This window comes from Ambystoma mexicanum, chromosome 5p (assembly GCF_040938575.1).
Source record: "Ambystoma mexicanum isolate Mex_15411 chromosome 5p, UKY_AmexF1_1, whole genome shotgun sequence".
Taxonomy (NCBI): domain Eukaryota; kingdom Metazoa; phylum Chordata; class Amphibia; order Caudata; family Ambystomatidae; genus Ambystoma; species Ambystoma mexicanum.
Window position 1 is genome coordinate 373811221 of NC_090930.1, and position 26943 is coordinate 373838163.

Here is a 26943-nt window from a genome sequence, read left to right on the forward strand (position 1 = left end):
GTCCTCATCACCATCATCATCCTCATCAGGTGCTTCTATTTCAACGTCAGGGGGCAGTGGCACATTCCGTCTGATACACATATTGTGCAGCATGACACATGCCATGGTGATCTTGCCCACCTTCTCATGTCCATACAGGAGAGCACCACCAGACCTGCTAATGCACCTAAAATGTGACTTCAAAAGTCTAAAAGCCTGCTCGATCACGGTGCGGGTACGGGTATGTGCACGATTGTATTCCTCCTCGTGCCTGTTCTGTGGGTTCCGTACAGGTGTGAGGAGCCAGGTCTTCAGGGGATAGCCCGCATCACCTGTATGGGGGAATGAACGGGGTCCTGTTACTGTTCACCTCAAGATCGGCCTGTTCACATCACACAAATTGACATTGCATTGTGATTCAAGTACTGAATTGACAGCATACATGCAGATGGTCTGTGTGACAGCAACGTGCAAGGGGGAGGACGACCCTGCAAGTAGAAATGCCACATTAATGCCTCCAACAGTAATTGACAAGTCCTGGGTGAGGCCAGGTCTTAGGTGTCCCTGGCCCATCCAAATTTGGTACTGACATCCTGACACCGATGTTGCCATGCTGTGAAGCATCACTTCAGTGGTGCCATAGGTGTGTGGTTCAGTGCTATGTCTAGGGGTGATCCCTTTGCATACATTCAAGGGCACGTTACTGGATTGATGTTGTGCTGCACTGATTCTGTATTACTGTCTTGACGCCATGTTGCTGATTTGTGTAATATGTGGCGTGGCATGATCTGCAATGTGGATGGATGTGTAATATTTTGCAACATGCATTGTTCTCAATGCTGTGCACCTTCAAATTGTGGGTTCTTCTCAAGTACATCGTGGCCTTCCCTGAAGGACATTGGCGTACATCTGTATGTCATTTTTCCTACGGACGCCAGTCAACACCCAGTTGGAGTATGTATCTCCCCCCCATTCACACCCAGTTGGAGTATGTATCTCTCCCCCCCCCATTCACACCCAGTTGGAGTATGTATCTCTCCCCCCCATTCACACCCAGTTGGAGTATGTATCTCCCCCCCCCCCAAATCACACTGCCATGTGCTTGCCCTGCTACTCACCAAGTAGCCACGAACGTTGTCCGGTGTGTCACTCCATGTAGCGTGGGATAGTTGAGTTCTGCAGAACCATGGAATCATGTGTTGATCCTGGGAATCTGGCACAGCAGTGTGTGATTATCTTGTTGGTGTCACATACCATTTGGACATTGATAGAGTGGAATTGCTTCCTGTTTCGGTACACTACTTCATTGTGATGTGGGACCACCAATTCCACATGGGTACAGTGGATAGCCCCGATGCAACTTGGAATGCCAGCCAGTGAATATAAGCCAACTTTTGTGTTTGCATTCTCCTGGGCAGTCTGTGGCATGGATATGTGTTCAGGTGCATGCTTCAGGAGTGCATCGAGTACCTGGTTCAGCGTGCATGAGAATACTGGGTGTGAGATGCTATGCATCTGTCCCACTGTATGCTGATAGGTGCCCTTGGCCAGGAAGTGGAGCACACTCACCACCTTCAGTAGCGGGGGGATGGCAGTTCTGATGTCTATGAGGTTCACAATGTCGTTGTGGATCATTTCCACGATGCTGGTGATGGTAGCCCTGTCCAGACGGTACAGGGTGTGTATCTGCTCAGGGGTCAGGTTGAATGGACTGGCTCTGATCCCGGTATTGGTGGGTGCCTCTGTGGTATGATTAGGTGCCGTTGTGGTGCTTGCTGTGCCTGTCTTGCCCTCCTCCTCCTCCTGCGTCTCCTTTGTGCTGCCTGTTGTTGTAGCAGCTGCGCTGCAATGAGGTCCTCCAGGCCATGTAATGCTGCCAGTATTGGAACCATCTTGGTGTGGGAAGGGGTGTGGGAAGGGGTGTGGTGTGCTCCTTTTTAGCTGCCACAGTCTCCATTGCCTCCACCTGTGCTGATTTGGTCTACCTGTGGCAGGTGGGAACACTGCTAATTTCCCTTAACGGGTGGTCCGCGATGCCGGTATTAACACCATGGCGGTAAGGGGCTTGGGGGGATTTACCATGTCGCTATTAGCATGTGCACTGGCCTTGTGATGCTGTGCTAATAGCGGCATGGCGTAATTAACGGGATGGAGGGTCGCACGCACGCGGTCTGCCCGCTATTAGTGGCACCGTAATTAGCGGTGCCGCTAATAGCGGTGTGCCGGGTCGTGATCCACATGGGGATTTAACTTTACCGCTAATACATTACCGGTAACGTTAAATCCCTACCACCATCCGTGTAATGAGGCCCTAAATGTTGAAAGAGTGAAACAATTCTCTAGGAGGTACAGATAAAAAGGGATACAAATTAACCCTTTCCAGTACTCCATGGAAGATGGGGTGCACTGGATCTGTGGTAGATTGACTAAGTAAAGTTAATGGTAACTTTATCCTTTTCTGGGGGATGGTCTCAGAAATGGAGTCGAGGGAAGTCTCAAAGACAACCCTGTGCCACGGCACAGCAGGAGCTGTGTGACATTCAAAAAGAAGGGGGCTACTGAAGTGGTCTACTTCAGAGTCCACAATCACAAAAACAGGCATAAACATATAGCAAAACACAGGTAAGAGTGGGGAAAAAGCTCTCACTCTTACCAGGTGGAAAAAAATAAACTCCAGATGCCCAGTAAAGATGCAGGGGAACTCACTAGGTGAGGGAAATTAGCCATATATGAGAATTCTCCCTAACAGTAACGCCAGTGGAATTACCGCCGGCGCTATTAGCCCTACCGCCAAACCCCGGTACTATTAGCACCAAATCACTGGTTTGATGGAACGGTTAGTGCCCATTCCCCATTGGGCCCAATCGGGAATTCCTCATTCCCCATTGGGGCCAATGGGGAAAATTTGCGCTATTATCGCCCGCAGAAATAGTGATGAAAATCGGCAATTTTGTCGCAGATTTCCCCCAGCTCTGAGCTGGTGGGAAATCCGCAAAGGCCATGATCTGGTAGACAGTTAAATGCGGCGGTAATAACGCTAATGCCACATTTAAGGGTTACCGCCAGAGTCGTGATGAGGCCCACCACTTGAGAACAGACTTAGCAGACGTAGCCTGCTGTGTAGTTTGTCATCATCTTCAGGTATATCTGTAAGAGCCTTTTTTTAAAGTGCCTCATTAACCAGTCTTTAATCTACTTTCCCAACCTACTCTGCAATTTTAAGATCCACTACGCTAATCAATGTACCCATATTTAAAACCCTAATTCCATCCAGTGTATGTTTGAATAGCTTAAATGTAAGCATTGGTCCAGATCAGGAATCTCCAGTGTACAGTGTTCGTTTATTTCAGGGAATTAACACACCTCAAATCCTCAGATCAAAAATATCACTACTGTTTATAATGCACTTGAAAATCCTTCTCTGTAGCAAAGTGGCCTGTCCTCTTCCGTAATGTGAGAATTAGACTTGATCTGCATGTTGACTGACCTGTAAAGTAATCAGGGCATGGCAGACGGACATTACTGAAAACTGGAAAGTTGAACAACATACTAAGCACCCCAAGATACACTGTTTGCCAGAGGCATAGGCAGATAGGTCCTGAGTGGGCAAAGCTTCTCCCAAAATCTATAAATGCCCACTCAGCAGCGCTGTGTGGACATTTACTGATGTTAATATTACTGTCGTGGGCCCAGCTACATTAGCTTTAGGCCCTACTTGTTAGACAATTCTGGCTAAGCCTGTCTACAAGCATAGATGATCAATGAGATGGGATTCCAATTGTATATCTATTTTTCCACAAATGCCAATCAAAGCCTCTCATCTCCCTTGTACACAAGATCACGTGATGCATCTTTAAGTGTGAGGTTTATATTTTCGTCTTGATCATTTGGGAGTTCAAAACCACTATTGTATATGGGGGGGTGGCGCTCATAGTTAATTTTGCTTTTTCTTAGGGTCCAGATTAAAGGTGACAATGTTTCAAATGTTTATTTAGAAAGTAATCTTTAAGTATGTACTTTCCTTGGCGACCAAATCGTCAGAAGAGTATGCTCTGCAAATTGGACGGTTTTGAAATAATTTATAGTCTACTACTCCTTGTGGTAGAATGGTTGGCGGTCCTATTGTAATGTTATACACACGAAGGGGCAGTGGAAGGCTGTGTCTTCAAGCTTTTTCTAGTGGACCTAAGTCAGGCACAAGTCATAGACTTCAACACTAGGCAGGTGGGACAATGTACAACTACCACAGCCTTCCACTCAGCCTGCACTTAAGCCTGTTGTTCTTGGAGAAAGAGAAAGAGAAAGAGAAAGGTAACATTGTCTAATTTCATCTCCAGACACAGAATACATATTTTCTCTTTTTTACCACTTTCATTGATTCTTGTAGAAGTTGGAATGTATGATTATATCACACCTTTATGAAGATAATTTGTTCTTGTCTTCCCACTTTACTAACAGCTTTTTGTAATTTGCTAGCCAATAACTTAGTAATGATCTTGGTTTACACATTTATTAAATAAAGGGTATGTTTTTCGAAATAAATGCTATTTGCCTGGTTTTGGGATCACTGTAGTTTCAGAAATTGTGAAACGTTGTCAAAGTTCTTCTCCATTGACTCAGACTGGTGTGGGTGCTGTGTCAGGTATTGTTTGGAGCAGGTTATGTTAATCTCATCAAATTAATGTGTTAACGCCTCAGAGCAATGATCGGAATGAACAACATGATATTACCACTGTTTATTCATGGCAGGATTTTCCAGTGTCCCCATTGGTGTTTGCCATGTCAGGGGAGCTGCTGGCTTGATTCCTTAAGAAAGTCTATAGTAGGTCAGTTATTCAAATCTGGGGTAGCACTAAAATTATGTCACTCTATGCAGATGATCTGCTGTTGTACATAGAACATCTGAGGACTAACCTAGCACTGATAATGAGGGAGGTCTATGAATATGGGCAACTTTTGGACTAAAGATAAACTAGGGGAAATCGGAGTTAATGCCAAGCAAAAAGAATAGCAAACATATGGGGTTTGTGTGGCAGGCATATGAAATCAGATGCATGGGAGTGTCGGTGTCCACTGATATTAACACATTATATGAGGACAACTATATGCAAAATCTGGTGGACCAAGAACAACAAGTTGATAGGTGGATATGACTACCTGTGTCAATCTTTGGTGTAACCTTACTCATTAAAATGATTATACTCCCCAAATAGTTATATATCTTTTACAATGTGCTGATCAATATCCTATGCAAATAATTTGACAGAACTAGATGCATATTTTTCAAACTCCTGATCAATTTCGACATACTGACACTGTCATAGAAGCAGGGAGGCTTGGAGATCACAGACCTAGGAGTATATTACTATGCTGTCCAAGTTCAGTCGACCCTGTGGTTGGCAAAAGAGCAAGATAACATCAGGCATGTACGAATGGAAACCAGAACTGCACACCCGTTGTCCCTACTGGCTATGATGTTGGGCAGGCCAAACACAATAGGGGGTAGAGTACAGTCATGTTGTACAATGTGGAAGGCAGTTACATGATTAACTGAAAAGGTGGGGAAAGCATTCCCCTACTTACACTGCTACTTACACTCAACACACCTGTCATTCCCAGCACATTTTTGAGAAACACTTCCTGAGCCAGCATCAAGCATTGTACATAAGTACACTCAGGGGCTGGTTTGTACAAGGACAGTTTATCACACTTGAATAAATAAGTGAAAGGAGATCAGTTGATAGCTTTATCATATTCCTGTACTACAGATTGAGGCAGATTCTCAAATCAATACATACCAGGATTCACCAGGAACCCACACATGTCTGAAATCAAATAATTCCTCATGGTGTGTGGAGATAGATTATACAAAACACAAAGGACTGTTTTTGGGATTGCCAACTGTGAGTTGCCAAATGTCGTAGTCACGCTGAGAAAACACACAGCTCGTCGCGTGAAAACAGGTCACGGAGAGCCAGCGTCTCTGGCTGAGCTTTCAAACTCATCCATGGTGCACTGTGACGTGCTAAAAGGCACATGCTAGACCAACTCAGTCTAAGCATATTTCTGCTGCATTGCAGATGAAAGACATTGGGCCTCATTACGAGTCCGTCGGTAACCGAGGCGGTAAAACCACCTGGTATCCGTCAGACTCGTATTACCATTTCACCTCTGTGATTCCCGGAATTACCGGGGCATTACAACCCCGGTTTCCTGGGAATCACGGAGGCGGAATGGTGTTAATCCCCATTCCTATTGGACTCAATGGGAATGGGGATCATTGAAACACCGGCCGCATCTCGTAATGCTGCCAGTGTTTCCTCGTCCGCCTGCAGGCAGACGGTGTTAAGCCCGCCAGGTCAAACCTGGCGGGAACATCACCTCCCGCCTGCAGGAGATTAGGCGGTCCGGTAACAATGATGGCGGCGGGTTTACTGCCACCGTTATTTCCGGACTGCCTGATTTGTAATGAGGCCCATTGTGTTCTTTGATGGGTTTTCTCTGTTTTGGCAGGTGCAGGTTTGATTAAAAACAAGGAAGACCGCGTTCTTCGATAGGTTCCTCTCATGAGGTTTCCTTCTGATATGGGACCCCTGGTTTGTTACTATGGGAAACCTTTCCAGGAACAATCTGAACCTGTGCAGATAGGAATTTGCACTAGGTGAGATTGTTCTACAACCAATCGGTTTGTGTGGTGCTATGTTGGTAGGCCACATTCCTCAGGGCTAGAATTAGGGCATCACCGTGTGCGCCTTCTCAGTTAAACAAACAACGTAGTCTGCAGTAATTCTGCTCCTGGGGTGACAGGAGGAAGGGAGGGTGAGAGATGGGATCGGGGATAAATACCCATTTTACAACCTCTAAGGTAGGCATATTACAGAACACTGCATTGTCACATCAGTTTAACAACAGGGAGGAAAGGCTTACCCTCTCCGAGTGGTGTGGTGGCTCTCTCACGGAGGGTGAGGCGGCCTGAGACCTAGGGGCCAAACAATAGACTTTACTGCGATGCTAGTTTCACAGATCCATTGAGTCAGGAAAGCAAGCAGTTCAATTTACAATTAACTTTAACCAGATTGTGCCTTAAGCACTCTTTGCTGAACGTGCCATGCGTTACAGCTAGCATTTTGCAAGTATACTACACGAGGGGATCATCGCTAGTGAGTTAAGAAAAGTTAGGGTAGATACCACTGCCACCAGCCAAGTCTAAATGTTAAAAGAGCAAAACATTGATCTAGGAGGTACAGATAAAAAGGGATGCGAATTAACCCTTTCCAGTACTCCATGGAAGATGGGGTGTACTGGATCTGTGGTAGATTGACTAAGTAAATTCAATGGTAACTTTACCCTTTTTCTGGGGGATGGTAGTCGCCTCAGAAATGGAGTCGAGGGGAGTCTCAAAGACAACCCTGTGCCACGGCACTGAAGGTGCTATGTGGCACATAAAAAGAAGGGGGCTACTGAAGTGGTGTACTTCAGAGTCCACAATCACAAAAACAGGTGTAAACACATAGCAAAACACAGGTAAGAGTGGGGAAAAAGCTCTCACTCTTACCAAGTGGAAAAAAATAAACTCCAGAAGTTCAGCAAAGCTGCTGGGGGACTCACTAGGTGAGGGAAATTAGCCATAGATGAGAATTCTCCCAAACACTCGCCCACCCCCAGACTAAGGGACAGGAGATTTAATCCACTCCTGGATGGACCTCATACCTCTAGTCGGTTACAAACATCCTCTGAGCAGAAGCCCACCAAAAGACAGTGAACAAAGAAGGTGAACCTAGTTTGTCGCGCAACGTAAGACACAAGAAGGACTTTAACAAAAAGAAATGGCGAATAAACCCAACCGCAGCAAAAAAAAAGACGATTTGGTGAAACGGGTTTACGTTTGAGGCTAATATAATAGCCAAGAACAGTACCACGTTTATCTAATATAATAGCAGTAGAAAAGTTAGGGTAGATACCACTGCCACCAGCCAAGTATAAATGTTAAAAGAGTGAAACAATGCTCTAGGAGGTACAGATAAAAAGGGATACAAATTAATCCTTTCCAGTACTCCATGGAAGATGGGATGTACTGGATCTGTGGTAGATTGACTAAGTAAAGTTAATGCTAACTTTATCCTTTTCTGGGGGATGGTAATCGTCTCAGAAATGAAGTCGAGGGAAGTCTCAAAGACAACCCTGTGCCACGGCACTGAAGGTGCTGTGTGACACGCAAAAAGAAGGGGGCTACTGAAGTGGTGTACTTCAGAGTCCACAATCACAAAAACAGGCATAAACACATAGCAAAACACAAGTAAGAGTGGGGAAAAAGCTCTCACTCTTACCAAGTGGAAAAAAATAAACTCCAGAAGTCCAGCAAAGATGCTGGGGAACTCACTAGGTGAGGGAAATTAGCCATAGATGAGAATTCTCCCTAACAGTAACGCCAGTGGAATTACTGCAGCGCTATTAGCCCTATCGCCAAACCCTGGTACTATTAGCACCGGATCACTGGTTTGATGGAAGGGTTAGTGCCCATTCCCCATTGGGCCCAATGGGGAATTCCTCATTCCCCATTGGGGCCAATGGGGAAAATTTGTGCTATTATCGCCGGCGGAAATAGTGCTGAAAATCGACAATTTTGCCGCAGATTTCCCCCAGTTCTGAGCTGGTGGGAAATCCGCCAAGGCCATGATCTGGCAGACCCTTAAATGCGGCGGTAATAACGCCTCAGAACAATTGTCGGAATGAACAACATGATATTACCACTGTTTATTCATGGCAGGATTTTCCAGTGTCCCCATTGGTGTTTGCCATGTCAGGGGAGCTGCTGGCTTGATTCCTTAAGAATGTCTATAGTAGGTCAGTTATTCAAATCTGGGGTAGCACTAAAATGATGTCACTCTATGCAGATGATCTGCTGTTGTACATAGAACATCTGAGGACTAACCTAGCACCGATAATGAGGGAGGTCTATGAATATGGGCAACTTTTGGGACTAAAGATAAACTAGGGAAAATCAGAGTTAATGCCAAGCAAAAGAATAGCAGAGAAATGGGGTTTGTGTGGCAGGCATATGAAATCAGATGCATGGGAGTGTCGGTGTCCACTGATATTAACACATTATATGAGGACAACTATATGCAAAATCTGCTGGACCAAGAACAACAAGTTGACAGGTGGATATGACTACCTGTGTCAATCTTTGGCGTAACCTTACACATTAAAATGATTATACTCCCCAAATTGTTATATATCTTTTAAAATGTGCTGATCAATATCCCATGCAAATACTTTGACAGAACTAGATGCATATTTCTCAAACTTCTGATCAATTTCGACATACTGACACTGTCATAGAAGCAGGGAGGCTTGGAGATCACAGACCTAGGAGTTATTACTATGCTGTCCAAGTTCACTCGACCCTGTGGTTGGCAAAAGAGCAAGATAACATCATGCATGTACGAATGGAAACCAGAACTGCACACCCGTTGTCCCTACTGGCTATGATGTTGGGCAGGCCAAACACAATAGGGGGTAGAGTACAGTCATGTTGTACAATATGGAAGGCAGTTACATGATTAACTGAAAAGGTGGGGAAAGCATTCCCCTACTTGCGCTGCTACTTACACTCAACACACCTGTCATTCCCAACACATTTTTGAGAAACACTTCCAGAGCCAGCATCAAGCATTGTACATAAGTACACTCAGGGGCTGGTTTGTACAAGGACAGTTTATCACACTTGAATAAATAAGTGAAAGGAGACCAGTTGATAGCTGTATCATATTCCTGTACTACAGATTGAGGCAGGCCCTCAAATCAATACATACCAGGATTCCCCAGGAAACCATACATGTCTGACATCAAATAGTTCCTCATGGTGTGTGGAGATAGATTATACAAAACACAAAGGACTGTTTTTGGTATTGCCAACTGTGAGTTGCCCAATATCGTAGTCACGCCGTAAAAACACTCAGCTTGTCGAGTGAAAACAGGTTACGGAGAGCCAGCGTCTCTGGCTGAGCTTTCAAACTCGTCTATGGTGCACTGTGACATGCTAAAAGGCACATGCTAGACCATCTCAGTCTAAGCATATGTCTGCTGCTTTGCAGATGAAAGACATTGTGTTCTTTAACAGGTTTTCTCTGTATTGACAGGTGCAGGTTTGATTAAAAACAAGGAAGACAGCATTCTTCGATAGGTTCCTCTCATGAGGTTTCCTTCTGATATGGGACCCCTGGTTTATTACTATGGGGATCCTTTCCAGGAACAAGCTGAACCTGTGCAGATAGGAATTTGCACTAGGTCAGATTGTTCTACAGCCAACCGGTTTCTGTGGTGCTATGTTGGTAGGCCACATTCCACAGGGCTAGAATTAGGGCATCACCGTGTGCGCCTTCTCAGTTAAACAAGCAGCGTAGTCTGCAGTAATTCTGCTCCTGGGGTGACAGGAGGGAGGGGGGGTGAGAGATGGGATCGGGGATAAATATCCATTTTAGAAACTCCAAGGTAGGCATATTACAAAATACTGCATTGTCACATCAGTTTAACAATAGGGAGGGAAAGGCTTACCCTCTCCGAGTGGTGTGGTGGCTCTCTACACGGAGGGTGAGGCGGCCTGAGACCTAGGGGCCAAACAATAGTCTTTACTGCAATACTAGTTTCACAGATCCATCGAGTCAGGAAAGCAAGCAGTTCAAATTCAAACCCCAGTCACTCTGGTGATGCAACTGGTGGAAATCGCTTTGACAAAGAACTTCTTCATCTACGATAACACCTATTACGAACAAGTGTCTGGGATGGCTATGGGAGCCACTTTTGCCCCTAGCCTCGCTAACCTCTATGCCGCAAACTTCTAAGAAGAAAAGATCTACAACCCCAACAACCCATTGCTACCCAAAATGGAGCTCTGGTCAAGGTATTTAGATGATGTTCTTTCATAGGTGATGAACCAGACCTTGTCCTCTTCATGGAGTGGCTCAATAACCAAAACCCGTTTCTAAGGTTCTCAGAAACACACAGCAAGAGCTCAGTTCACTTTCTAGATCTCACCCTTGAGATCAGAAATGAAACCGTCGTCAGCACAGTATTTAAAAAACCCACAGATAGAAACTCACCACTTACCTACGAGAACTTCCACCCGGCAAGCCTGAAAAAAAACCTACCTTTTGGTCAGTTTCTCAGGTATCGCAGAAACTGCACAACGCTGCTTGATTACAACCTACAGTCAGCACTGTTGGCCACTAAATTGACGAGTAGGGGTTACCCGAAACGCATAGTCCAACAGGCACGAAAAAGAGCCATGAATATCCCGCGAGAAGTCACGCTGGAACACCAGTCCAAGCAGAACGAACTCAACGATAAGATCACAGCGGTCCTGAGTTTCTCGCCATTGACGAACAGAATCAAGAAAGAGGTTCTCAAACTATGGCCCATTCTGAATGTCGGCACCCTGTGCCTGGATGCCCTGAGGTTTGCCATAAAAAGAAGGAAAAACCTAAGAGACTCCCTCGTGCACTCATACACAGATACAGAGCCCAGGCTTAATACACTCTGGGGACTGAACCAAGCGACAGTCCATACTCCTTGCGGGACATGTAGTGCATGCTCCAGCACGAAGAGATCCACCACCATCGATATAGGTTGGCATTTCCCTTGGACCCAAAAAAATCTAACCAACTGCAACAGCTGTAATGTGATCTACATCATCACATGAACGTGTAACAAACGATATGTGGGCATGACGACACGCCCAATTAAAACACGGCTTGCAGAGCACAGATCGTGCATACGCACGAAGAAAATCATATCACCCATGGTGGAACATTTTGTAGCACAGACACACACCCCAGGAGACTTGACATGGACAATCATTGAAAGAATGGTAACACCCACTAGGGGAGGGAACATCCACAATCTCCTGTTCAGACGAGAACAGCTATGGATCTTTTGCCTACAGACAGACAAGATCGGGCTCAATGAATCTACCAGCTGGCAAACTCTGGCCACTCTTTGACAACACCAGTACTTGGCTCATTGAGGCATACCAGCTGTACCTGGTGACCTGAGAAAATCCCACGCCCAAATTTGGACTTGATCCAGCCCCTGTGCTCCGGACCAGTACGATGTGGATAGGTTCTTGGGTGATGTGCAATCAGGGCCTTATGCACCACTGCACCCCCAGACCTTTGGTGCCCATGCCACTATCTCCATACACAGGAGACCAGTAGACGTGGAGCCCTCTTAGGTTCCACACACGTGTTGTGGTTTGTCTTCCCCGGGTATGGTGTAATGTAACACTCTGTGACAGCATGCTGTGATATATGACATGCAGCGCCTGAAGTTTATGCCTCTCTGGGATGATGCAGACTCTCCCCTGCACTGTTTCAGACCTATGGCATGACTCCAAGATGGCCGCCGCAGTCCCATGCAGAGCGGCCATCTTTGAGTCGCTACCACGTGGCGCGCGGCGTCATGGCAACTATAAACAGAGTGGTATTGCGAGACGCAGTGGCTAAAGTGTTTTGTAATATGCCTACCTTAGAGGTTCTAAAATGGATAGTTATCCCCGATCTCATCTCTCACCCCCCCTCCCTCCTGTCACCCCAGGAGCAGAATTACTGCAGACTACGCTGCTTGTTTAACTAAGAAGGTGCACACGGTGGTGCCCTAATTCTAGCCCTGAGGAATGTGGCCTACCAACATAGCACCACAGAAACCGGTCAGCTGTAGAACAATCTGACCTAGTGCAAATTCCTATCCGCACAGGTTCAGCTTGTTCCTGGAAAGGATCCCCATAGTAACAAACCAGGGGTCCCATATCAGAAGGAAACCTCATGAGAGGAACCTATCGAAGAATGCTGTCTTCCTTGTTTTTAATCAAACATGCACCTGCCAATACAAAGGAAACCCATTAAAGAACACAATGTCTTTCATCTGCAAGGCAGTAGACATATGCTTAGACTGAGATGGTCTAGCATGTGCCTTTTAGCACGTCACAGTGTACCATAGACGAGTTTGAAAGCTCAGCCAGAGACGCTTGCTCTCAGTAACCTGTTTTCACTCAACAAGCTGTGTGTTTTTTCAGTGTGTGGAGATAGATCCTATCTCATCTCCAATGTACATAATAGTTTACTGAAATTAGGGGCCCACTCAATCGAAGCTGCAAAAATGAAATTTGAAGATCCCAATCCTTGGCTGGTGGCTCAGACTGACTGTAAGTGGGCAAGTACACAGCACATAAGAAATCACTGAACTAAGGCCACAGGCTCCTACACTTTAAAGATCTACACCAAGGTTATCACACACCCTAGGGACTCCACTCACGTATACCAGAAAAATACACCAGATGCAGTCAAGAATGGGTGTATTTGCTCCATCTAGAGTGGAATTGTGGAAGAATTCAAGTATTTTTGAAAGGGGTCAGAGAGTTAATGGTGGAAATAATGACCAATCACTTACCATTAGACCCCTAAATACTTTCTCTGTTGGCTGTTTAGGGTGAATGTCATTAAAGAATGAAAGTGCTCACTCCCCACATTACCAATATGAATAAAAGACACATCCCAGTTGGGAATAAGACCAAGAGAACAGATTGCGAGGTTGCCAAAGATTTATATAAGATTCAGCATCCAGAGAACTCTGCTGCCCTGTGAGGGCTGTGGCAAACATTACACTTACAATGGATTATAAGGCAAAAAGACGTCATCAGTGATGTCAGCTGTAAGGGTTACAAGGTACAATGTTATCGGTTGTGAGCCGACGATGCATAGGTGCCTGTAGGTGCTGCTTCGTCAGGATTGACTGCTTCTTTGGCGGAGGATGAACAAAACGTGGTTCTGCTGGCCTTGTCTGGGTGGGTGATAGTCGGGTCAAGATGGAGATGTGGTTGAAACTAGCTAAGCTAGCATGAACACTTATTCTAGGCATATAATAATAATGAGCATCAACATGCCTTTTAGTAAATCTTAGAGATGACCTGTTGTCATGCACTGGGGAGAGAAAACTGCCCCAGGGTTGGATTTATGGTACAACGATTTGCTCTTCTGTCAGACACAGTCTCAAGTATACTCTGCCCTCCTTCCCTCATCGAGAATGACAAAAGATATATGGGCAAACTTGAGGTTGTACCTAGCAGGTGAGCATCTTAATGCATCTTAACGTTCGCGGAGCTACATGAGACCTCGGGACCACCAATAGGGCAGTTCCTTCACCACGGAGCGGTGGCAAGAAGGCTCACAAGCAGATGGTCAGAGGTAGAGAACCTTGAAACTGGGAAAGAAAGCATAGAAAACTTGCTAAATGCCGCTGAGGGAGGACACAAAACCTCGAGGCTCTACGAGACATTATTAGATAGCACAACCAAGCAAGACCTCAAGTGCAAAGAGAAATGGGAACAGGAGCTAGGCCTACAATTCAAGGAAAAGAAATGGGAAGCTATAACTCACTATCATAAAAAAGTATCCAGAAATGCCTGACTGCAATTTATGCAGCTTTATACCATTAATAGAGCATACCTCACACCTGAAGTCATCTCCAAATTTAAAGGGGCGAGAACCATAGAATGCCGAAATGCAACGAACCCCGCGCAGGGATGACCCACATGTTCTGGGGTTGCCAGACATTTTAGTGAAGAGACGCATAGCCAGGGGGTGGAAAAGTCCCAAAATCACTAGCGTAACATTGTGGTGGGAAGATCTCAGAAAGTGGTCAACGGCAGAAACCGGAGCATGGGAAAATGCACAAAGAGCACAGGAACTGGACACTAGTGAAGACCTACATCAATGGGTGGCACTCACGGTGTCATTATTTCATCCAAGAGAGGAAGCTACTTCCACTGACGGCATAGGCAGACCATGATGGCTACCCGGTATAGACTGAACTAAAAGTCTGATAATTGTGGTCTTGGGAATGTTGGGTGGGCGGGGTGTGACATTTCAGATTTCGTAACTGATGCATTAAGGATAATAATTGTTGTTTTGTTGAAAACCCAATAAAATATGTTAAAAAAATAAATATATATATATATATATATATATATATATATATATATATATATATATATATATATATATATATATATAAATTCAGTAAAAAAACTTTGGAAAAGGGACGTCATGGTTAAGTTGCCAATGACATCCAATCATTAAATCAATGACATTTGTGATGTCATATTTAATGTCCTGGGTCTTAGCAGTGCACGGTTGTGGTGAGAGTTATGGTGGCTTAGCTTACCATAACTGGTGAATTTCAGGGGGTTTTCGGTTTTACCATAACGTCCCATTAACAATGTTTTTTTTTACTGAATTTCACAGGTTTTTATTAGGGCAACTTAACCATAACGTCCCTTTAACACATTTTTTTTTTACTGAATTTCATAGGTTTTTAGTAGCGCTACGTAACCATTATGTAAACGAACATCTGACTGCATTGCACACCTTGTGGAGAATGCCACATGACCATATGTTGGTGCACAGCATGGTGACGTGTGTGAAAATCTGTACACACTTACCAATAAGATGTATGCCTCGTGGACAGTGTGAAAATGTATTTTTTACTGATGTAGGAACTTTCAAATTCAACATTTCCCTTGCACAGCTCCAAAACTAATTTGTGCGCATGCATTATCAATGCAGTACACAGTTTTTAGAAAAAATACTATTTATCTGAAAATGACATGAGCTACGACCATCCCTCCTCCCTAAGAAACAGCATCACCGCTGTAATGAAGGAGCATGATAAACAGTGCCCCTGGCTTATAAATAGCACACGCACAACATTTTGGCCCGTCCACCTAACCCCCCATATTACTGTTTGATGTGTCGTCCGCACCTTTCCTTCTGAGCTGTGTTTAAAAAGAAAAGCCTCCGTACACAAAGTAAAGGTTCCTTTAAGAACCACCTTTCACATTTTTAAAAGGTAAAAAAAAAATGCATAGTCTCCATCTACTTTATATTTCTCAGTAAAGGATACTTCCACCCCTAAAATAGGGAATGAATGCCATTAATAATGTAGATTTCCTAAGCAGTAACGTGCGGTACTGAAAAAGTAGGATTTTTGGTTTTAATCCGGGATGGAGGCGTCACGGATTAAAAACAAAATTCCTTTCCCAGATGGCCACCATTTCAGAACCTGAAAATGAACATACAGCGATGTACAACGTAGCACAATAAATTTTTAAATAATAAACTGGTTTAACATTTTAGAATATGTAAAGTAGTTTTATTTGACAATAAGCTGTCTGAGACGATAGGACTATTCCCATTTTCAAAACAATTGTAACATTGTTTCTATGGGCATCATCGAAAATGTTAATGGTGAGGCACACATTGTTCTTTTCCCACACACAAAGTATGCGTTTTCGTTAAAGCAACCACTTTGCTCGCACATTCATTTCCAAGACGTCGACATGACCTTTGGCCTACACCACCGTAAAGGAAGTTATGTTACTCCAAATGGCCACTTTAGCGTATGGACAGAGGGGGCCAGCACAATCATCCCACAAAATTGTGACGGACAGGCAGCCGGTCACAAGCAGTTGCATCTGGCATGGAAAAAAGCCATCACTCGGCATTTGGAATCCATTGCAAGCACATACGGCAGGATGTAGCTGGTCGAAAAACGTTATTGAAAACACGTATCAATACCCAATTGTTACCAAACAATTTTAAAATTAAAAAAAAAGAATGTGGAATCTAATAGACACATCGAAGTGGTCATACATGACATTTTAATGAAATATTAGCGTAGAACATGGGTAAATCTAGTCATAGCCAGAAAATGCTGAGAATCTGCACTCTCCGTAAGTGAGAAAAAAATAACAACTGCACAGAAATGTACTGCTTCATTTATATTGTCAAAATTATTGTTTTCATATTGTGTGGGAGCGAGGGGCCATCAGGCCCCTCGCATCCTCTACTTCTCAGTACAAAACTCAGACCAAGTGCCTCCGGTAGTGGGTTTGCCCCTTGCCCTTATGCAATGTTAACTTTGGATGACTTTCACGTAGATGGGACCACTGAGCAGGACATGGGGCATCCATTTTTGTACCCCCTTTCGACTCCATCTTGGTGACTAGGCCTCACTGCGATAGTACAAAAACGCTTCTCCTCCCTTTCTCGCAGCAGCGCGGCCAGGCGCGCAGGGCACATGGCCCCCACCCTCGTTCTCACTCTGACTGGAAAACTCTGCGGTTCCATTCTCACGCTGAAGCTCGAGGTGCTCGCAACACATAATAAATGTAACACATCAATCTTCCTCTGAGATCACTATCCTGCATGTGAACCAGCATGAGCTAAGCACATAGCTCGTCCATCTCGACAAACGTGTCCTTGCCCCCCGGCACCCTCGCCAGTGGAAACTTACTGCTAGTGTGACCCTGTGTCCCTGCAAGATATTCCTTTCATGTGCCAGACCACTGACCACGCCATAATGCCCACCCAGCAGATCCCCAACTAACATTAGACCCCTGCTGCAGTATTCGTTGCCTACCACTAACACATGCCTAATACCAGAGATTCTTATGAGTGCAGACCTTAACTTCAACCAGTGTATTATAGTGGTCAAGACCCTTAACCTAAGACCTGTATAATCCAATGTTATTGATAGTATAGATATATGTATGACTTTTATAGAGACATGATAAACTACTGAAAGACTTTGAACAATTGTTATTTAGTGCATGCATTTTTGAGAATATATTATGTCAGCTTAGATAGTGACCACCCTGCCTCCCAGTGACCTGACCTTCACCCATTCGGAGCAGAGATGACTGACGTCAATCCACCCGCCAACCAAGCAACCAACCCGGAGGAAGAGATGCCACCCACACCTGAGGCATCGTGTGGACTGACCAATACGGGAACAACGTAGTATCCTATGTTAATTGCATCATTTACCCTATAAGATGTAATGTAATGATAACTTGTGTCAGAGCGCTCTCAGAGATCTTTTGAATGCCATTCATTAGATAAACCTTGCCTTGAACTCTCGCAGCCTGCTATCTTTGCCTTATTCCCCGTCCGGGGTGTGTCTGTTTAATTCTTTTGCACGTATAAAATGGGGAGTGCACAAACATTTGGTGACCCCCTGCAACATGATTTGGAGAGGTGCCTCGAGGCCGACACCGTGCGGCGAGATCCAGGACGCCCCCCAGCAAAACCATCGCCTCTGCGGCTGACCAGCCTGTGCGCACTACAAGAAAGGGTCAAGGGTTCCCGGTTGACGAATACCCGACGGAAGAGCTGCCTGCCGAGGCGGGCCACAGCTTGGTTGGGGTGCGGACCTGACTGGGGTGAGACCGTGAATGGTGACCCTCGGATTACCTGACTGAACACGTGAGTGCCGGTTGCGAAGGTTCCCAAGCAAAGGTAAGGGGGAAGATAAGGGAACAAGGGAATAGGTGATAGTGGGTTAAAGCCAAGAGAAGGGGCTGTGTGAATGATGCTGAGGCTTTTTCTGATCTGTCCTTTATATGGCCATTAGGTTTTGTGAAAAGTAAGAAGAAGAAGAAAAGAGGCATCCTAGCCCGAACGGGGTAGAAGGCGGCGCCGCGTATCATTGTCTCGTCCAGTGCAGATAAATAAGTGAAGATAAAGAGAAAATAGTAGGGGTCTCATAATATTGAGTAGACTAAGAGTAGTTATTTAGAATATTCGTTTTCCGTGTAAGCAAGAATTTTTGGGAAAGAATAAGAGGGTGTAAGAGGTGGGGAGTGAATGAGAAGAGTAGGTAAAAAGGGGAAAGGGAAGTGTTCAGTAATGGGAACAAAGGGGAAATAAAAGCGCGTAGGTAGTGCATGTGCATGTTATGTGTTATATGTTTTTGCTGTTTGTCCATTGTGTGTCATATATGTCAAAATATTGTAAGTGGTTTGTTGGTAAGAGGTCATACATGCTAAAGTGAACTATTGAAGTTAGAAATACAATAGGTACAAAGGTAACATTGAATATTGATACACAATAACTGCCAATAATTGAGAAACGCTTGGCATATTGTTGATCTATACAAGGGGACAGGTGGTTGGAGGGTGTGATTAGAGGAAGGCTCAGGTGCAAGCTCACAGACAAGTGAAGGGAGGAATATCGTCATTGGGGAATAACACTGTTAGCTCATATTTGCCAGCACCTCCCACTATATAGTGATAGGATACAAAAGTACCACGATCAGTGGGTGACAGAGATAAAAGGGACAGCGTGACACCGATTTGGCCAGAGGGAGGGTCGTTCGACAAAAGGGTGTTAGATTTAGTGTCCACGCACTTATTGGCGAGATATAAGGGGAAACAGTTGCAGAACAGAAGGGAAGTATTGGACCTGTGGCGAATGTTTGAGGAAATTGCCCCCACAGCAGAGATAAGTACAATCGAAAAACAGAAAACGCAGAAAGAAATAAGCGGAACGCCAAAGGCTGAGTGCACAACGACCACAGCTGAGAACGACACAAACAAAATATACCCCTTAATGACAAGACCAACAGTAGGATACAGCGAGCCTCTGTACATACCGGCATGTCCCACCCCCACTCCCTCAAATGGAGCAATAGCCACAGCACCACCGCCATATGACAATGGAGGCCTTTGTGGCCCAACAAGTGCACCCTCTGTGAACTTAGCGCGATTAACCGGAGATTTAGACCGCCAGCTAGCGCATGCACAAATGGAAATAACGCGGCGAAGGGCATTGTGCGACCGAGGCCAAATGCTACCGGGGGGAGGGGAAGTACCACCGTTGTCCGTAGCAGATCTCACACCCCCGCTAAGTGTAACAGGGAACTTAGCCCCAGCAACGCCAGAGCCAGCACAGTCCGTACTTTCTCAGGGAACACCTACATCACAAGGGCGAGAAAAAGAATGGCGATCAGGAGAGTTCCTGTTCCATCTGAATGATAAACCAGTGAGAATTATAAGCCCAGCCACCCCAGAAAGCCAGCACGGAGAAGGACAAGAGAAGAATGGCGAACAAGAAGAGGAAGTAGAGGAGGTATGGATCGATCTAGACAAATACAAGGAAGGAGTGGCAGCTGTAGGATCTCCACTGCCACATCATTTCGATGACATGGGCCCACAATCACCCCCACGATGGCAGGGTAGACTAAGGCAGCGAGCAGGGAATATGTTGGTGAGTAAGATAAAGAAAGGGACGGTAAGTAAAACAGGAAAGAAACACAAGTTGCAGATGCCGTTGATACATAAGGGAGCAGGTAGGCCACACAATATTCCGTGGGCCCAGATGGATAAAAACAACTTGTTGAAACTCCTCCCCACACTTGCGGGAGGGGCAGAAAAATGGATGCATGTGTTCAAGAAAAACACGGCAGGAATACCATTAGCTATAGGTGATGTAAAGAGTTTGCTAGTGTCTGCCGTCGGTGATCACGCAGACATGGTGTGGGAAAAGGCAGGGTTCCCAGGTGTGACAATGAGGTGTGACCGCCACAATGGATTGCGCTTCAACAATGTTCGAGCACAAGTATGGGATGCATTGCGGTGCACATTTCCGGACATTCCAGATTTACATTTAGTAATGCAATGTACAATGGAGGAGAACGAGGATCCTACGCAATTCATACTGCGGGTGCAAGACTTGTGGAGAAGCGAAACTGGTATAGCGTGGAACCAATCCACCCCCTTGTTCTATTTTGTCATCAAGAAGGGGCTCCCGAAGGAGGTACAGAAGGCCTTGGACAAAATAGCTGGGATAGAAGCCAAGGGTTGGCCTGAAATTCAGACCATAATTGTGCACCACTGTAGGCGGATCAAAGAAAGAGAAAAGGAGATAACACAAAAAAGGATGGCAGACGAAGTGAAACAGGTGCAGAACAAATGAATGAAGGTCGGCACCATAAATGCCAGCGTAACCACAGATAGAGAGAACGAGGAGGATGAAAGTGCGGGAAACAGACCAGTCGGAATAGCAGCACTGTGGGCAGCAGGAGAACAAGGACCGTGGAACGGAGAGGAGCCACAGAGAGGAAGGACCGCAGTGGCAAGAAAGACCAGCAAGAGGAAGAGGTGGGTACCGTGGCCAGAGAGGGGGATTCGGAGGTAGGGGGAATAGAGGATTCGGTGGGCAAGGGATGAGAGGGGGACAGCAAGGGTCATGTTGGAATTGTGGAAGATAGGGACACTATTCAAGAGATTGCAGAATGCAGCCTTCAGGGTACTTTCAGGGACACCCACCCATGGACAATGAACAGGTATGGGGTTGCCCACACCCAGGTAGCCCCTATGGATTACCAATGGGAGGTGGAAGACCACAGGACCAGTGTTATAACAAACCCCAAATGCAACAAAGACAGCCACCCCCACAACCACATCACAGCCCATGGCAAGACAAAACACTGTCGGGAACGCCAGCAATAACAGTTTCGCAACAGCTGCAAACGGTGCACTTGCACCATTCCGTGGAGTAACAATAGTTGGAGATAATGTCTTTTCAGTGTCAGGACAAGAAAGGTACGCAGATTAGGACAGCCCACAGAGAGCACTTGCGTGTCTAGTCCTATCCACCACCCTACATGCGGAAGAGGAACCACTAGTGGGGGCAGAGATAGGAAATAAGCAGTTTATCTTTATAGTAGATTCAGGAGTGGAAAAATCATGTCTTATGGAAGGGCGGTTTCAGCTCTCAGGCAGGAATTTGGAAATGCAGGGGTTCTCTGGGGCTATTTTAAAAGTTCCTTACACCAAAGATCTTGATATAACGGTGGGGGGAAATACAGTGCGCGCACCCTTTCTGTACCACAAAGACGCGCCAATCAACTTGCTGGGTAGAGATTTGCTAAGTAAATTGAACATGACCATTTCATTTACAGAGCGGGGGATAGTGTGTTCCACCCCAGGAGTATGCCCAGTACGAGCAATGTTGATGATCAGTACAATGATGAATGAAGCTGTAGTGTGAGGGATACCCATTGACATAGACATGTTCATCTACGGCATCAAGGTATTAGCCCGAGTAGTGCCTGAAATAACGGGAAAAGAATGGAGGACACCATCAGACTTTATATTCCGCCCAATTGCAAATACAGATGTCGTGCCAGGCACGATAATGTCCATAGACATCGAGGCAGTTCATGTATCGAGTAAACATATTGTGGTCATAGGCTTGGACATGCATGGGTGCGAGTGAAGAACTGTGTTATGCATAGATCCAAACATAATGCTAAGAGACATAATTGATGAAGAGTTATTCACTGACAACGGAGATGATGGAGAAATAATAATGGAAATAAGCATACCGTGTGATATTATGATCCAGTACAGAGAGGTACACAACCCACGTATGGCTAGTGCTAATGCCCCACTGACAATATTTGAGGAAGACATAGCAAAGGTGGCACCAGAAATTTGGACTACAGGCCCCCACGATGTAGGGTTACTACATGAAGTGACACCAATAAAGATAAAACTCAAACCAGGTGCCATACCGCCAAGAGTGAAATAATACCCAATATCCAGAGAAGCAGAGGAAGGAATTAGGGAAACAATAAATGCATTCCTGAGCCAAGGTATCATAGTACCATCAAACTCCCCATGTAATACGGCGATCTTCCTGATCAAAAAAGCAAAAGGAGGGGCGTGGAGAATGATCCAAGATCTCGACCCACTCAAAGACATCATCCAAAAAGAATTCCCATTAGTGCTTAACCCAGCATTAATACTGTGCAGTATACCCAAAAAGTCTACATGTTTTACTGTGGTTGACTTGAAGAATGCTTTCTTCTCTATACCACTTGACCCAGGATCACAGTACCTTACAGCATTCGTACTGGGGAATAACAGATATGAGCATCTCAGACTCCCGCAGGGATATTACGAAAGCCTGAGTATTTTTAACAGGGTATTGCATGAAGATATTGGAAATATAGATGTAGAGAGTACCATTATGCAATACATAGACGATTTACTCGTCTGCAGCTAGACAGAAGAAAAGTGCAGAGAAGACTCCATAACACTATTAAATGTGTTAGCTACCAAGGGGTATAAGGTGAATAAAGGGAAACTACAATACTGCCTTGCCGAAGTTGTATACCTCGGACAGTTAATATCAAAAGATTGGAAAACGAATACTCCCAGACAGGGCAGCTGCTGTACGTAACATAATCATACCAAAAACAGTGAAGGACATGCAAACATTTCTTGGCATATGTAACTATTGCCGAACATGGATCCTTGATTACGCAGCATACACACGTCCATTACTGCAAGCATTAAAAGAAGCACAGAAGAGTAGAGCCCCAATAAAATGGACACATGACATGATGACTCAGTACTTCAGACTAAAAAAACTTATTGCAGATGCCCGAGTCCTCGCGAACCCAGATTATGAGAGGACATTTTTCGTGTTCTCACACTGCAATGGAACACTGATGACAGCAGTGCTGACACAAAGAACATCATTAGGTCACAAACAATTAGCCTATTACACTGAACACTAGATGCAGTGATGCAAGGTCACTTCGCGGGCGAACAGGCCGCAGCTGCGGCCTTCGCCATTGAAAAGAGTGCCACAATTGTGATGGGATGTTCAGCAACATTATATGCAGAGCATTCATTATTTGCGATTCTCGAGCGGTCAAAATCAACACTAACAACACAGAGAGCAACCGCATATGAAATAATAATTTCAAGCCCCAATGTACATGTAGTCAGGTGTAAAACGGTAAACCCAGCAACGTTCATAACAGAGCCATGTACAATGGAGGACATGCAGGAACACGACTGTGCAACCTATGAGGGGGAGGGCAACGATATTCCCAAAGCAAGTGAAAACGCCCTGAAGGAAGGAGAATTATATTTCATAGATGGGTCAGCTTCAATAAATTTGGAAACAGGGGAAAAACATGTAGGGATAGCAGTAGTACGAACGGAAGAAGATAGCTATGAAACAATCGTCCAAAAGCGCCTCCCGTCCCATTACTCCACACAAGCATGTGAACTAACTGCATTAATTGAAGCATTACCACAGCCAAAGGATGCACAGTGACTATATATTCAGATTCGGCATATGCAAATACCACTGTTCATTCAGGACTATCGCGCTGACGTAGGAGGGGGTTCAGACGAGCAGATGGTTCGCCAGTACAGCACGCTGCACTATTGAATGAATTGATAGATGCATTAGCGGAACCATCGGTAGTAGCAGTGGTGAAATGCCAGGCCCATACCAACAACACAGATGCGATCTCATTGGGAAAAGCGGCAGCCGACGCAGCAGCAAAGGAAGCCTCGTATTTCAATGTAACACTGGTATCCAAATGCATTGTAAAAGCAGCCACTACAGAGCCACTAGAAGAAGCTTATAGCAACACACCCATAGCACAGTTAATTGAGCTACAGAGGAGAGCACCACCGGAGGAGCAAGTGTTGTGGAGCAAGCGGGGGTGCAAACAGTCAGCTACAGACCTCATTTGGAGACAGGAGACAACGGGAAAGGTAGTGATGCCGGTAGAATTACTAGAAGTAGCATTCCAACAGCTGTACTTCCCAGCCCATGTAGCGAAACAACACATTGCCGCAGACATTCATGAACATTGCTTTGTCCCCAACCTACAGGAACATTTGTCAAAATTTGTCATAGAGTGTACAACATGTCAAACATACAATTCAGGGATGACATTGAGGACATTGCGAGGGACTTTTCCATGACCAGCAGGGCCATTCAGGGAACTCCACATAGACTACGCCGACATGGGAGAGAGATGTAATGGAGCAAGATATCTAATTGTGGTGGTATGTCCCTTTTCAAGGTGGGTGGAGGCGGGTCCATGTCCCCACCCAGACGCGAAGTGTGCAGTGAAATATCTAGTATGAAAAGTGTTTTCCCGATGGGGAATATGTGATGTGATACGGTCAGACAACGGCACACATTTTGTGAATGACCTCTACAAGGAAGTGACTTCACTCTTGGGGGTAAAACACAAACTGTGTTCCATTTATCATCCAATGGCTAACGGGATGGTGGAAAAGATCAACGGCCTGCTCAAGAGCAAATTATCAAAGTTGTGTAATACATTAAAGAAAAACTGGGTATATTGCTTGCCCCTAGCACTGTTCCAACTCTGAACGCAACCATGCAAAGACCACCATCTGAGCCCCCATGACATTGTGACTGGGAGGCGAATACACACACCACTCTACCCGATTAGGAGATCATCAGACGCACACAGGGCTGCCACAGTGCTGGGGGAGGAATTTAAAGAATATTTGACTCAGCTGACGCGCGCTGTTCGCAGCATAGCGTGACAAATAGCACCACCATTTACTGAGAATGTGGCAACTGATACTACTACACCAGCTGCAGACAGCCCAAGTGGGCCGCTGATGCCAGGGGCTCAGGTGTACGTAAGAAGTTTTGTGAGGAGATGGAATTCACCCAGGTTTCATGGCCCCTACAAGGTCATACATAGTACACCCACTGCAGTTAAGGTTAAGGTACTGAAATATTTGGTGCACCTCTCAGATGTGAGGAGGGCACGCGATAGTACACTCCCTCAGATTGAGCAGGAATGTGCAACTGGTACTCCAAACGAGGTTTAGAAACAATGACAACATGATTTTATGAAAAAGGAAGATGAAAGAAAAAAGAAGCAAAAGTGATGGTGTGCCCTCTGATTTGCTCTGCCCTATGTCCGTATCCCTTTTTCTTTCATTCTCTTTTCATCACTATCTCTCTCTCCTACTATAAAAATGCCTAAAACAGAGGACATCATTGTAGCAGAGGCTTGAGAAATGTATATAAAAAAGCAACCGTAAATGGAATTAATGAGTAAACATGAAATGTAAACATATAAATAAATGTACATATTGTGGTGACATAACAAATTTGTATCGCCCCTCCAGGTAACAAATGGCCCAACGAAGTACAATCACGGAGAATAAATTAATGTTAGATAGTGATAGGGACGCCATTAGGGCAAAAAGGTTTAGCAATGTTGAATGCGTTTTGAAATGTGCTGCAGTTTTGTTTTCAGTGATGTTGTTTTTCATGGCCTGGTACTATACTCACTTATCTCTGGTTAATGATTTGCACAAAGGGGGGAGCGGGGCTAATATGATACGAAAAGGTTCCAACCTAATATGGACGGGGTAAAGACAATGTGGGGAGAAACTTATAACAGTGGTATTAACGGTACAAATGTAACACAACCTTCAGAACACGCCGTTGCAGGCCCAACAATGATCTCCTTTCACATCCTGGCATAAATATGAGCAATGATTATGAATCGAATGAATATGATGGCGACTATTATTGGCCAAACAACCTAGCTAACACAAGTACACATGCACAGACAGCCATAGAACCTACCTCATGTTACGCTGCTGCTACTAATGAGTACACGCATGCCATATTCAACAGCAATGACACTGCCTGGGCTGGAATTTTCCCAATAGATTACCAAAAAGTGAGAAGCTAGAAGGAGGGAGGGAAAAGGAGAAGGAAAAGGGGGACGGGAGGGAAAAGATACGACATTTATCATGACCTGGGGTTAGATGAAATAGAAGACCCCCGCCACCCTGATCAATCTGACAAATGGTATTCAGACATGAGTGCTACAGCAAAGCAAGCAACAAATGAAAGCTACTATGTCTGTTCACTCATACCTCATGCATCAGGGACAACGAAAATGTTGGTACCACAGGAAGTGCCCTTGTTGGAAGCCCAATGTTTAATTTGTTTAGTTCTATGTAGGATAAAAAGCACCTTCCGGGCACACACCGTCAGCCTAGAAAGACTGGAGAGTGAGAGAACATGCACAAGTTGGCGTCAAGGAGTGATATGCCTCATAGAGCCATTTCTTGTCATAAAAGGGATGAGGTATCCAGAAAACAAATGGCACAATGAAACTATTGAATGCAAAGCAGAAGCACTACGGGGCTAGCTGAGGACATGTTCCAATGGATAAAAGGAGTGTGCACCCCCATCTGGTCACAGCATGTCACTAAAATAACATGGATTACAGCACTGGAAAAGCCTA